A 12,356-nucleotide genomic window follows, 5' to 3' on the forward strand; every position below is an offset into this window, starting at 1 on the left:
CTTCTAGCCATTTCTTGGCTCGGAGTGATTGCTCAGGAATTTTGCAGAGAGGTGACGTTGACCTCTCTGCTTTTCCCTGGACACACAGGTTTTGCTTTTAATGCCTGCTGTATGTGAATAAGGGGGAAGAAATCCATTTTTCCTTAATCAATTTTCAGGGGCCCAAATTGTCTGGGGCCAGGACCCCTTAGGGTTTCTCCATCAGCAGGACCTGTAGCAGTGTTCCATGTGGCAGAGGAGGATGGGTAAGGAGGGCAAGGGAGAGGCCTATCATGAACCCTGGTAGAGTGGGCTGGAGGAGGAAGACTGAGATCCTGGGAAGGGGCCCAGTGGAGAGAACTTCAGTAGTCTGGCCAATGACAGCCCCACCCTGGAGGCATAGGCTGCAGTAGATGAGATGGAACTCACAGTGAACTTCCCATCACAGCACCTTCCAACCCTGCCTTGGCTCCCAAGTTGCCTCCTGCTCTACCCCAGGGGATGGAGAAGTCAGAGACGGGCAGAGATGGAGCCTGGGGACAAACTGGTCAAGGTGTCTCCTCCCATCGCCAAGGATGGGCCGCTGTCTGCACAGGCATGAACAGAATGAGCCTGCTCACCTGCCCATCCGTAGGACTGCCCACTTGCTGGCCCAGCCCCGATCCAAGAGACAGTTCCTGCAGAAGGAATGTGCCTGACCTGAGCCTAATTAAGTGGTCTCAGGAGGTGTGTCAAACTGTTGCGACAACATCTTTGCTCAAGTAGCCATGCCTAGAAATGCCTCTTAGAGACCCTGTGTAACCTGTAGTCTGTATGTATTGCTCTAAGAGTTAAATTTTGCATTAAAAATAATGTAGAAAAGCACATCGGTGATCCCGAGTCTGATTCTGACCAAGTGAGCATGGACAAGGCCTCTCTGTCCCTCTGTCATTGTTGCAAACCAGAGGCATTTTATTTGGATATGAGTGGGAGCCTATGCGTGAGATGGTACAGTTTGGAATCCAGGTGCAAATTACAAGTGTACCAAGTTAATATTCTGAAGAGAGGAATTACAGGGCTCAGTGACATTAGTTTTCCCATCTGTCAGGATTGCCTTGGGTCTTGCCAGGTTGAGTCTAGCATGTGTTTGGTGTCCAGGTGTTTCGGGGGTTGTAGAGAAAGAGAGAAACGGAGGGGATTTGCTGGGAATATATAGTATCCTAATTACACTATGTTGATGTTAATACTGATGTTAGTGACTGTTGGTGTAATGAGACCACAGGAATGTACTCTAATACTCACATACCTAATAATTGCTGTACAAGAGCAAAGTAAATCTGGAGACACAAATTAAGGTTTGGAGTACTAAACTGAGCAGCAGCCACAGGCAGATGATTTGGAAGATGACAGAGCCACCAAAGGGCAAGAGATGCCTGCAGCATTTACAGTCCCTGGTTACAAGACTTGGTTTCCTTCAGGTGACCCTCAACCTCTTCCTCACTGCATCACATTTAGTAATGAGGCTATTTTTCTTTCTAATAAGGAGAAAACAACAGAATAGAAATCTCACAGCTCAAACTTCTCCAGGTCTTTTTGCAGTATGGTTATCAAGGTCTACTTGGAAATGGCCTTCATTAAAGATGTTTAATGCACTGTGTTCCTGAACTCTTCAGTTCATGATCCAGGATACTGTTCCTAGCAAGCCTCATGAATTTACCTGCAGCAAAATGCTATTACATCTTGTCAAACATACAGTATTATTTATTTATTTGTTTGTTTGATTTATATTCTGTCCTTCCTCCCAGCAGGAGCTGTTACAGTTACTGATATTGCACATTCTTTTTTATTTATGATTTTCCAAAATTATTATTATTATTTATTAAATTTGTATCGTGCCCTTCCTCCCAGCAGGAGCCCACAAGCATATATTGCATACTTTGGATTCCAAAGTACATCCACATCCTATGGGTTCACAAAGGATTGAACAACAAGTGATTGAACATGACCCCCCCCCCAGGCTCTAACCGATAGCTGATCTTCCTTCTTTGGGTGTGCATCAAGGTAAATTTCAGCTGCGCAGAGCAACCAAGCAGAAGCCATGTGTAATTAGTGTATATCACTAGCATGCCTGTGCAGCAAGGACTGGAGGCAAGTGCTGAAGGCTCTTTAGTATTAGCAACCTCTAAACCAGAGCTGGCAAACCTTTGGCTCTCCAGATGTTGTTGAACTACAACTCCCATCATCCCTAACCATTGACCATGCTGGCTGGAGCTGACGGGAACTGGAGTCTACCAACATCTGGAAGGCCAAAAGTTTCCGACCCCTGCTCTATACTTACCCTGGTGGGTACCAGCAAACACACTGACATATAGCTAACTGATAAACAGGTGATGGAAGCTTGCATGAAGCAAGGAAAGAGGTGTCACAAAAGAAGTAAATTCAAAATGTAACTAGTCAGGCTTCTTGTTTGCCAGTTCAACAGTAGGCCTGCACTGCTCCAGCAATACGTTAGGCTTCCCTTTTCCAGGATTTTCCCAAACAGTCATATTTTTGTATCCACACCCTAGTATCTTCTAAGATCAACAATGGTAATGCATTTATTTATCTATTATTTATTTATTTATTGCACTTGTATACCTCCCCTTAGCCGAAGCTGTCTGGGCGGTTTACAGCAAATGGGACTGTCACTGAAGACCGTTCAGAAACTACAGCTGATTCAGGACACAGCTGCTATGTTTTTAACCAGGACGTTGTTCTGAACACATTACGCGGGTGTTTAAAGAACTTCACCAGCTACTGGTTCCTTTCCAAACACAATTCAGAATGCTGGCACTTAGCTTTAAGTCCTATACTAGCCTTTCCCAAACGGTCCCAGATGTTGCTGGACTACAATTCCCATCATTCCTGACCATTGGCCATGCTGGCTGGGGCTGATGGGAGTTGTAGTCCAACAACATCTGGGGATCCAAAAGTTGGGAAAATCTGCCCTATATTGATTTGAGACCCAGGTAACTGAAGGAACCCCTATGGTATCAACCTGTCTGTGTACTGAGAAAACCTTTGAAAGCTGTCCTCCCAGTGACCCCCACCATCTGAGGCAAGGTGGGTGGCTACCCATGAGAAAAACTAGTGCCACCTCCTCTGACTCATTTATCCTCAGGCCTCAGCAATGCAAAAGGGAGGTCTTGGAAATGATAGTTATGAGGAACAATCTCCACTGTTTTCAGTTGCTGACTTGGGTCTTATCCAAACGGAGCGGGATAATCCACGGTTTCCATATTCGGTTTGTCATCTGATAGTCCTCACTTTGCCTTTTAGTTCGCTCTTTCCCAATTAAAAAAAACACTTTTTTGCACCCGCACACGCAGCGGTAAGACCCCTACATTCTTTTAGCTTTTTCCAAGCTCCGCCTCTAAAACCTCCCCCTATCAACCAATTGGTCAGCAAAAAAATTACGTATGCTTCTCTCCCCTTTTGCAACGAAGCACAATATGGCTGTAAAGGAGTTCTCGCCTCGGAAGGAAATGCTGCTGGTCGGTTTCATGCTTGCCTTGTTTGTATTTGCGATATTACACTTAAACGAATGTATGCTTTTCTGCCTTTATTGATATTTAAGGAGATACACACACTAGCAATTGCACTTATTTCTCCAAAAAAGCAAGAAAGGTGTCACTCCCCCTCCTTCTCCCTTTCCTTCCAGGAGAATAAAATTGACAAAGATTTCCGCAGCGGGCTTGAAACCGACCAGAAGCCCTTTTCTCTTGCATTTGGATATTACACTTAAAGAATGTATGCTTTTCTGATTTAAAGCAACCCCCGCCAGCAAGTACAATGAAATTGACAAAGCTTTCGGGAGGCAGGCTGAAACCGACCACCACCCCTTTCTCTCTTGCTGTGCATTGCAGATCTCACCCAGAGCAGCAGCCCAGTTTGCAGGCTGGCAAAAAATAAAATGCATCTGCGCAGTAGTTGCAGACACCTTCCCCAACACCCCACTATTGCGATGATTGGTTCAATTTTCCCGGGCTTATTCTCGCACATGCGCAAAAGTGCAGATACGTGATTGGCTGGAATGAGGAGAAGGGGCAAGGGGAAACACCCAAGAACCGCCCATCAGCTGTAAAGTCCGCGGTATTGCATCCTAACTCCTGAAGGCACAGCGGATGATTCCTGATTTTAAACAGCAAATCGCATTTTTGCGGGTATTGCAAGGAGTGGATTTAACCCACGAAAATGTGTAAGAGCGCGAGACGTCATTTGGACGACCGAAAAATAATGAACACACATAGCGGGCGTGTCACACATTTTGCAGTCGTCTGGATGAGCCGTTAGTCTCTCACAGTTGCTATTAGGGCAGGATGGCAGGTAGGCCTGGACACAGTAGGGTCACCCAGTATGAGTGAGAAATCACAGCCTCCATTCAAATCCCCCCCGTTGGCACAGCACAGTTTGTTGGGCCCAATCCCAATGTTGCAGGCACCATGAAGTGGGTCTGTGGTTTCACTCTCTAAGTACTGTGGTCAGAAAATTGAGCTACCTGGAGATTGAGCAGGACTGGAACTCTGGCTCCCTAAAGCCACATGCTGAGGATCCCCCACAACCCTAGAATGGACCCAGGGCTGGCTCCAGGTTTCTGGGGGTCCTTGGGCACAGGGCATCAGTGGGCCCCTTGATTCCCGCCTTTCTTCCTCAGACCACACTCCTTGCTCTTGGTCCCAGCCATTTAAACTAAAATAAGTGTTGACCAACAAGGCAACCACTGTATTATTGTTAAAGAAAAACACAAACTTAAATATTTCACTAGTTGCCTTTTTAACTGTTTATTGTCACCAGAGTAATAAGGATAAATGCTCAGTGAACAGGTCATCCGGAAGCCACTGTAGTCTCATGTTTATGGGTCGCAACAAAGATGAAAAGTTAGTTGTGGAATCATAATGAGGTAGAACTTAATCTGCAGTCCTATACCCTTAGCTGTTTAATTTAATGGATTTGCTGCTCTGGTTGAGCTTAACTTCCGGTAAGACGTATTTACTTCATCTCCAAAGAGAATATTATTATTAAAGGACTGCTATCAGTAGCTAATGTTTAAGGAGTAAGAAGTAAGGAAGGGAGACAGTGTGTCTTGGCATATATCCACATTCCAGCCTCTTTGACTGTGTGCGGAAATGCCGGTCCGCGGACGCTGAAGCATAGGAGGATCCACCATAAATTTTAAGAGGAATTACTTGTCAACTTTGATGTTTGCTGGAGGAATTAGGAACCTGAGCCCAAATTTATGAGGGCTGCTGAAACAAATGCTTATCTTGCTACAGCAGCTAAGTATACCCTATTTTGAACTGGCTCGGGGGAGTCAAACACCGGTGTTGGCCCTTGCTGATTTATTTGTTACACGGTATATGGAGTCAAGATGGTAATGACTAGAAGCAACTATCAGGAATTAGGTCTAACAGTGGAAGATATTGAAATGCCAAGCAAAGCCCAGAATAAAATTATGAAATACTTTCTTCCCATTAATGACCCACCTCCTTCGAAGGCCCAAGAACCTTTAATTAATTCTGTGAACACACAGCTGGGAAATGAATGGAACATAGCACACCCTCTCTCTGCCAAACTGCATACGATCTTCCCAGCTGCCAAAAGCCTTGCTGAGGAGCTGCAGGACACAGGTTTAAACTTCTCATCGAGAGTAACAAACGACGAGCTGTCTTCAGAAATTAATTTAAACTTTTCCTTGAGCATAACAAACGACGAGTTGCCTTCAGAAATCCTTACCATTGACTCTTACTGCCCTCTTAAAAGACAATCAATGACTTTACTTGAGAGCAAAAAGGAGAAGGAAGAACCCTCTTTATCAGATTCTGATCAAGACTGGCACCTCCTTCTGTTTGAGGAAATGAAACTGATCAAGGCACACATCTCAGAAACAAACAAATTACTTACCACGCTGGTGGAAGCGTTAGCGACTCCAAGAGCTGAAAAAATAGGAGTAGAAAATTCTACACACAGCTCTGAACCCCCTCGCATCGAGACTACAGCCATGGGTAAGAACAGAGACAGAAGGAGGAAGAAAAAATCTTCAATAGCCCCAAACATTAACCAACCCAAGAAATCGAAAAATATCAAGAACAGTAAGCTCAACAAACCAAAAAAGATGAACTTTGAGCCTTTGTTTAGACAGTTGGAGGTTCCAATGAAGAAGAACCCTCCAGGAGTCTACTGTCAGGTTGAGCAGGGAGGATCCTCCTCGCCGCTTACAGAGTCTTTTTCAGACTCTCAGAGTTCTGTTCCTGATGAGGACATGGCAGAGTGTGTACGCACTCCGAGGAACTACTTAGAACAAAGGACTGTGACAATTGAAAGGCATCCAACGAGGTGGAACTTAACATTGCAATTGAATAAGTTGGTCATTTCCTATAACCACAACGCCGGGGAGTGGCGCCCCTCATTTCTGAGCATTTCGTTCTTGGACAACTGCTTTCGTCAGTCCATGCACGCCCCGTGGCAAACAAATTATATCAGATCAATGATTAATATTTCTAACAATCCACGTGACTGGTGTTTGATTATTACCTGTCACTCCAGTAAGGTAGCTAACCAAATTCTAAGAGCAAGGGACGGTCTAAATAGAAGGGGGATATCCGTACAAAGATATTATACCAACGCTGTAGCTCCAATGCCGTTAGCCAGTCTTCACACGCAAAATCTGTCTATTAGGACGGTTGTATCTGAAGCATCTTCAAGGACTAATAATTACAAGAACCCCGACCAGGCGGACCCTGATCCATCAAATTTGCAATACTCCTCTACAGTCATGACATCACTGATGCCTGCTCTTTTACAGGAATTAGAACCAGAGGAGCTACAACTTACGGAGCTTTATGTCCAACTTCCAGAGTCGGAGAGATTGGCACTTGTCACTAAGTTGCATCTTCTGATTCAACGACTCAGAGCTGCAGACTGTAACGAGACATCGATAGCTTCACCCGCTCCTTTAAATGATGCTGGAGGAAACCTTTGTACCACTAATACAGGAACCCCTATTAGGCAAAGGCCGACTCCAACAGAAGAAATGATTCCTAGTATTGTTAAATCCAATTGTTGCAAAAGCGGCACAGTTTTTTGGGATGACATGGGAGTTTTAAATAGAATCTCGGAATCCAACTGACATGTACCTCCTGCTGCCCTGCATTTTCTTTCTTGGAACATAGCTGGCTGGAAAAGCAAACAAAGCGATCCAGAGCTGATCTCCTATTTTAACAACTTTGATGTAATATTTCTCCAAGAGACCTGGGCAGCTTGTAAACCTATTTTGAATGGCTTCTCCTCTAGACACTTGCCAGCCACATTTGCGGGCCCCAGGAGAGGTAGAGCAGAAGGGGGTCTGGCAATATTATTCTCCACTGATTTGGTCATCCAAGTCAGAGATCTTCAACCTTTGAAATCTATGGCTATGGCAGTGCTCCTGGAATTTAATGTTTTATCTGTCCTATGCATCAATGTTTATATGACTTCCAATCATACGCGTACCAACATGGATTTGATCTCGGATCAGTTTGATAATTATTTGTTAGATTTGGAGATGAAATATCCTAGAGCATATTTGATTATCATGGGGGACTTTAATGCGAGGATTGGACCTAATAATAATGCCCTTTTCTCGTCAAGGTTATGGAGGGGAGAAAATTGTGACCACCTTATCCCGAATCTCAACAGACTTTCGAAGGACAGCAAAATCAATTACGGGGGAATATGTCTCTCACATCTTGTGGGCAATCATAACCTGATTATTTTAAATGGACTTGAACACCTAGATGACAGTGCGGAATACACTTACATCTCCACCCATGGAAGCAGTGTAATTGATTATGTAATAATTTCTTCTCAACTACTTAATTTGATTTCTGCCTTTAAGGTAGGAAACAGACAAAATAGCGACCACCTACCGCTTAATATCGAATGCCTCTGCCCAAAAAACTCCAGGTTAATTAATTACCACAATGCTACCCGTAGTTGCAAGTTCTCTGCGGGCAGAAGAGTCAGATGGACGTCACAGTTGGCCCTCAAGTTTGAAAACTTCCTTTTCTCTCCATCGGTCAGGGACATCTGGGAAAATTTAAGAAAAGCTAATAACTCCCAGTTAGCCCTAGTTGAGTATACATCCTTAGTTTTAAATTTAAACGCCATTTTTTTCCCCAGACAGCACGTGGTTAAAAAAATTTCTGGCTGTAATGCAAAATGGTTTGATTCGGAATGTTTGGCCTTGAGATTACAGCTGAGGAATGCATATATGCAATATTGCCGGCAAAATCTTACTCAGCTTCCGCCTGAATATTATGATATTAAAAGGAAATACAAATCCCTGCTGGCTACTAAGAAAAGGTTATTTGTACAGCAAGGATGGGAGTCCTTAATTCAGGCATCGAGATCTAAAGACTCTAAAAACTTCTGGGCTATCATCTCCAATGCCTCCAGTACTGAATCTATAGCTCTTTGTAATATCCTCCCCCAGATTTGGGAACGGTACTTCACTGATATGTTTGTGGAAGTTCGTCATAAAGATCAAAGCCCTTTTATTCCCCCTGATCTTATGTCTCTTCCGTCTTGGCCCCCTGTCACACAAGGAGAAGTAAAAGATCTAATAGCTGGATTGAAGGCGGCCAAGGCACCTGGTCCTCATAATATCTTGCCAGAAATGTTAAAAAAATTTCCAGACTGGTGGGCACCCATCCTAGCCAATCTATTTACCAAAATTAATAACACGGGTCAATTCCCGGAGGCTTGGAGTGAAGCAATAGTGGTGCCAATATTCAAAAAGGGAGATAGAGAGGACCCGTCTAATTACAGGCCAATTAGCCTATTATCAGTAATCGGCAAACTATATGCTGCACATTTGAAAGTAAAGCTAGAAGCCTGGATGGAGGAACATGATATATTAGGAAAAGAGCAGGCCGGGTTTAGGAAAGGCAGTTCGGTACTGGATCACTGGCTAGTATTGAGCCATTGAGCGGAAAAATATAGCAAGCTAAGAGGTAATGGTTTTTATGTGGCCTTTGTTGATCTCAAAGCCGCTTTTGACTCAATTCCACGGGACAAACTATGGTTTAAACTAGCAAATACTAACATTGATAAAAGGCTGCTTTCCCTGATTTACAATCTATATCAGCACACCTCCCTTCGTGTCCATTGTGGCCGTGAGGGAGGTTTGACCGACTCCATCTTTTCTAACAAGGGGGTGAGACAGGGGTGCATACTAGCGCCCCTGTTATTTAATTTATACCTAAATGACCTGAGAACATCTTGCCTCTCTCAGGAATTTCACTCCCCCCAAAACTGCAGAAATAAGATGCCCTCTGCTTTTGTACGCAGATGATGCGGCCCTTCTCTCCCTTTCAAAAGTAGGGCTTAAACGAATGCTACGAGCTTTCATGTTCTATTGCAGTGAAAATCGATTGATTATTAACTTCTCCAAAACCAAAATTTTGGTATTTTCCAATCGTAAAACAACCTCTGTCTGGTCAATTAACGGTCATCAAATAGAACAGGTCCCATATTATAGATACTTAGGGATTATCTTTCACTACTCGATGAACTGGACTACCCATATAAGAGCGGCAATTATGAATGCCCGTAACACGATCAAGGGCGTGTTACACTTCTTCTTTTCCAAGGGTGGGCAGTACGTGCCAGCTGTCATCCAGGTTTTCAAAGTCAAAATCATCCCCCAGCTCTTATATGGGTTCCCCATTTGGATACATTAATTTAATACCTCGGTGGAATCAGTCTTTCACTTCTCTTACGCAGGGTGCTTGGCGTCCCAAGATGTGTTACCTCTGTAGCTCTCAGACTAGAATGCGGTCTCACATCTTTGGAATGCCAGGCATGGTTGATGGCGGTGAACTTTTGGGTCTCACGAGCGTTTAACCCACGGCCAGGATATTTAACTGCCCTCTGGAATGATGATTTTACATCTAATTGGTGTAAAAAATTTACCGCGAAATTATTACGGTTAGGTTTTTCCACGTAATATTTAGTATCCCAACCATTTTCCATGGCAAAAGCCCAAATTCGATCTCGGCTTAGAGATTCTGACTTACAATCTACGATCAGCGGAGCCACTAAAGTATGTTCTCCTCTTTTTTTGAAACTAAAAATGGTCCCTGAAAATTATGCTCCCTATTTGGACTACCTTACAGTACCTAAACTTAGACTAGCTTTTACGAAGGCCAGATTCAATTCTTTGCACTCAGCACTGTTGAAAGGAAGGTATGCTGGTCTCCCTGTTGTACAACGTCTTTGCCCATGTGGAATGGGCTCCATCGAAACCCTTCACCACATGGTTTTAAACTGTCCCCTATACTCTTCGCTAAGGGACAAATATCTTTCCCTCTTGTTGCTAAGGTATTCTTCCAAGCCCCCGGAAACTATAGTATCTTACCTATTGGCTGGTTCAGATAGGAAAACTTCCCTCCAAGTAGCTAAGTTTATCCAGGCCTCCCAACAAATACGGCTAACCTTGCCCTCTTAACTGAATGCTCTTGCTCCGAAGCAATTTTATTTTGTATTCTGTTTTATTGTCATTCTGTTCCTTTTGTATATATACTGTATTTTGTATCTCTTGTTTTATAGCGGGTCCTTGACCGTAATAAACTTATGATGATGATGAATTTAATGGATTTAATTCTGAGTAGACATGTATAGGATTACACTCCACCTGAATATACCACCATTTCCAGGGCTGCATTTCTAACCATTAAGGCTACACTGAACAATAGCAACAATTAGGAAGTTTATTTTAACAAAACCTTATAAAGGCAGGAGTGGGTTTATGGCACAACAACTGTACATTCCTATGCATATCTACTCAGAAATAAGCTCCACTGAATTCCATGACCCTGATAAGAGTGTATAAGATTGCAACCTAAATTGGTTGGTATTAAAGGTACTACACAGGACTATAAAGAAGGGATCTCATAAGCTTCCAGCTTGTTCACTTCTACATTTTCTTTTCAAGAATGTGCTTTAATTCATATTTGACTGCAAAATAGTAATAACAAGTTTGCCCTGATAAACAGAAAAAGTAATAAAAAATACTGTGAGCAAAAGCAGTTTCAGAACTCAGAAAACAGCACACACAAGAGAAAAATATTGTTGAATGCCTCCCTAATCTCCAAGCGGTGAGATTTCTGGGGTCCCTGAGCTCCTCCAGGGTTTGGTTTCCTTTGGGAAGAAGGTCAGCAGAGACTGTGGTGTCTTTATGAAATATGGTTTATTTATTTACACACATTCCAACCTGACCTTAAGATGGAGGAGGTTCAAGGCATCATTAGTCCAATATCCAGCTTTCCCATCAATGTTACAGAAGGCACCCCAAACGCCATGGTGCAGAGAGCCAGTCTGTCTGCTTGCCTGTAGTTTCCAAGCATTCTCTAGACACAACTAAAACTACAAGGCTCTCCTGAGCTCCAGGAAGGGGGGGGGATGCTCTCCTGAAGAGTTTCAATGACAAAAGGGTCTTCCTGGCCCATTCACCATTACTGGGCAACTGATAGGTCCATTATCTTACCTGGCTACTCTATTTGCTTAACAAAGGAGAGACTCATCTGACCAGCAGAGCAAATCAGAGGCCGGAAAGGGGACCCATCATGGAAAGGGTTCATCCATTCCAACCCCCCCCAAACTCATAACAATATTTTAAAGTAATTCAATGGGGCTTACTTCTGAGTAGATGTGGGTAGCATCAAAGCCTGATCAGTGCTGCTGCTTCTATTTCCCACCCCACAGCTGCAACAAATAACTTAAAGGCAACTGAAAAGCAAGGAAATGGTGAGGAAGAGCCAGTGCTCATGTGTGCCTCGCACTGCAGCCGCAGCTGACCCCTTCCGGGGTGGGGGGCGCATGGCTTACCTGATGGAGTGTGCAGCAGGCACAGGCACAGTTACAGACCAAACACATGGGAGCATCCTGTATTTGCTTTGCACTGGCCGGCTACTGGTGTGCCTCTGCCTCCCCCCCCATACATATCTGCTTATTTTTTCCTCCTTCCGTTGCTGCTAAAGGGCTTTGATTTACTTGTGAGAAAGATAGCTGAGAGCTGACTCAGCACTGGAACAGGCAGTCAAGAGGAGCAGCAGCAGTAGTCCCAGAGTGGTGTGGACGGGGCCCGCCTATTCTACCACTCTCACTTATGAAGGAGTCTCATCACAATCGGAAGCGGTGGTTGAGTGGAACTCCTGATTTGCATATTTCTTTGGTGGCACTTAAGAGAGCCGCTGTACCCAGAAATCTCTACCATGGCATGTCCTGTTTCTTTGCGGTGATTGCCCTTGCAAGTTCAACAGGGAGCCGAATGTGCAGGTTTTGTTGTTATGTGTCTTCAAGTTGATTATGACTTATGGCGA

Source organism: Rhineura floridana, chromosome 6 (genome assembly GCF_030035675.1).
Source record: "Rhineura floridana isolate rRhiFlo1 chromosome 6, rRhiFlo1.hap2, whole genome shotgun sequence".
NCBI classification, from domain to species: Eukaryota; Metazoa; Chordata; class Lepidosauria; order Squamata; family Rhineuridae; genus Rhineura; species Rhineura floridana.